We start from the raw sequence: 3,297 nt of genomic DNA, 5'->3' as shown, positions 1-3,297 counted from the left end.
GATCTGGAGTGTGTAAGTAGAGTAACTGCTTGAAGACCTGTTTCTGTTGTTTAACATGGTTCTGCAAACCAAGGTGATGTACATTACCTTGCCTTGACTAACACATCACTGAACAACACAATCTGTTACTTTGAGCTCAAACCCAAGCAACCACAGTTTGGGGTGGGGATGGGGTGGATAAAAATCACTGCAACCTCTGAAAACTTGGGTCCCAAAGGTAAACCGACTAATCATTCTCAAGAGGGAGAAGCATGCATGTTGGAGGAAAAGAGCATCTCAGGCACACTGATTTTGTTAAATTACTAGCATGCCACTTCATGCAGTGAAGGCTCCTATAGTGATATCAGATACATTTTTGCATAGTTACTGCAAAAGTTAATCATCTGTATGCTGGAAAAAAGGGCATGTGCTGAAGGAAGGCAGACCCATGCAATAATAAGAAAATAAAACAGAATTTTGCAGAAGGCAATGCGAACAAGATTATTAACCTGCACACGTAAAGGCATGGAAAACTGAAGAATTAACTGCATTGAAATAAACACAGTAACAGACGAAAGGAGCAAGTTCTTTTTAACAGAATATCAGAATTGCATAAAATCACTGCAACCTTGAGATTATTACATTTACTTACCTCCTTATTATATTGTATATACATAGCATGTACTTTTTAGGGGCAGAACACACCGCTTACTCTAGACAAAGCACTGTGTATGTCTATGGCATTGCATAATGATAACAGCAGAGAGATTGGGCCTTCCCAGGTGGCTCCTGCACACCTGGTTAACCTGAGTGTTGTAGCTGAGCACTGTGTTAGTATCAAGTACTATCACTGTGAATATATAAAGCCAAATCTGAAGTCTCTATCTCACCTGAACAAGGCAACAATCCACTGACATTTTGTGGCATGTCCTGTCATCATTATATAATGAGGTAGTGGTCACATTTATAAGTAAAAACTAAAAAATAATTAAAAAAAACCCCCACACCTAAAAAAACCCTAAAAAAAGTAAAAGCAGGCACATGACTTCCTTTGTTTACTGATGAATTCTGCACTGCACTTGAGATTTCCAGCCTTGGAACAGCCACAGAAAGACCCAACAGTTGAAAAACAGAGTGAAAATTGGGGATTTCTATTATGGATTCTTACAGACCTGTTATAAACCACTTCCTTTTATACCCTTTTACTGAAGTCTTATTTATCCTGGCCTGGGTACTACAGAAAATACAGGATACCAGTAATAAGCATGGTAAAGAATTTCTGCCCAGTATAAAAGGAAACTAGAACAAGCTAAGGTGACATGATCAGTTCAGGAATGGACCAAGCAAACACAGTGACCCAGTCAGCTTGTAAAGTTTGCATTTCACAGGGATATGAGGATGCAAAATTACTGGAGTTTCTTTAACAATTTAAACTCTGTTACAGTTGGGAAAGACAAGATTTACTATGCCAAATCAGACTGTGAAGAAGTTGTCCCTTGTGGCTGTGTCATGCTGTGTAGGAGAAATCCCTGTGTTCTGAGGCCTCCATCTCACATTGTGAAATGAGTCAATGATTTATTCTGCAAGTTTGCTTAGCAGCAGTTCCTCTTGGTATCTGTGCTCAAATTGCTGTCACTGGGCCAAAGTCCCTCAGGTGATTCCAGGTAATCTTTGCAAAATTTTCAAAGAAGAAAGTCATATTCAAGTCCATTTACTGGCATACACAAGTTCATACAGCACACTGAAAAATCTGGATGCTTGTAGGTGACTAGTGTTTTTTTTTCTGTACACCTAAGGTCATGACTCCAAAGAGTCCTCTTTTATTTCTAGCTTTAAACACTTTTGCACCTAAACAGACACTCCTGCTGTAGCAATGCACCTGGATATACTGGTACATCAACCAAAGTCTCATAGATGCATGGTGAAAGTTGTGTAACAATAAACACAGGCAGAATGCTTTGTACAAAAACACATTCCTACTGTTAGCTAACACCATTCTGCATGGCTAAAATAACTGCAGGGAGACCATCAAGAAAAGTAGGGAAGGAGGCAACCTCTTGAGTTAGCATGGATATTTCAAAAGATGCATTAGTGAATAATGCATGTGTAGTATATATGCAAATATACAACAGCCACCTTTTAGCAGAAAAAGGTATTTTAATTCATTAGACAGGATCTCCCACAGGACAAGCAGTTAAAAAAAACCCCACACAGCTTATGTATCATCAGATTATTCAAAAAATTTCACATGCAAGAAAAATTTTTCAACTTGACCACACTTCTGAAATGCTCATAATTATTGGTGGCAAGGGATGAAAAGGAAAAAGCCTGACTGAGTTTGCATGACTGGTAATTAGAAAAAAGCCTTTTGGTCAGTTGAGCAAATATGATCTGGAGTCATTGACACATAAATGTGAAATCTCCCAGGGAGAAGAGTTATTTTTCAAAATAAAGTCATGCTTTGAGTAATGGGAGAAGTAAGAAGTAGGCAATGAATCTTCTTATAAGCAATTAATTTAGACATATTCTAAAAATCTACTGAGTGTTAGTGCAGTATCAGTCTACAGCAATTAGAAGATAACCTATTCTTGCACAATGCAGGTATGAAACAGTGGAAACAAGTGTGTGAAGTCTGTCAGCTGAGAGCATACCACTCACAGAAAGCTCCCAATATAAAGGATCCCTCTAAAACAACACAAACCTACAGCAAATTCTCACAACTCATATCACAAAGGATGGATCCTGCCAAATACTGCTAATTGAGATTTATTCTCCAAATGGCAACTACTGTCTGGGTTGTCTTAGTGGTTCAGGCAACACATGAAAGTGAAGTTTGGTTTCTGCCAGTCTCTCTGTTACAAAGGGACATGATGCCATCTCTCAAAATATTAAACTGATTCTTTAAATCTTTAAATCAGTGTACAACAGAAGTGGAGGATTCATGAGGAAGTCAAACCCAGCCCCAGTCCCTTTAGCTTCCAAATTTAGTACCAAATTGAGCATAGCAACACCCATGTAGCAATCCTTACAGAGGAAATTACTGATCAGAGCAAACACCAGTTACTGTATGTCTGTATAGGAGACAGCACTTCCTCCCAATGATGTGAGAAAGTGAAAGCACCCACTGATGAATTTTGAGCAACAAGTCACAAATGCCAAATCCAGTGAAGTGAACGTGTAGAAGCCCCTATGAGGGCAGCGAAGAGAGACCATCAAGATCCCAGCTTTCCCACTAAATACGACAACACCTGATCAGTGATGCATTCTCATTTGCTTGATTTGAGCAAGTGAATTAAGAGTCAATTAATTATAAGGCTT

Source organism: Dromaius novaehollandiae, chromosome 17 (genome assembly GCF_036370855.1).
Source record: "Dromaius novaehollandiae isolate bDroNov1 chromosome 17, bDroNov1.hap1, whole genome shotgun sequence".
Taxonomy (NCBI): domain Eukaryota; kingdom Metazoa; phylum Chordata; class Aves; order Casuariiformes; family Dromaiidae; genus Dromaius; species Dromaius novaehollandiae.
Note: the sequence above shows the minus strand (reverse complement) of the source record.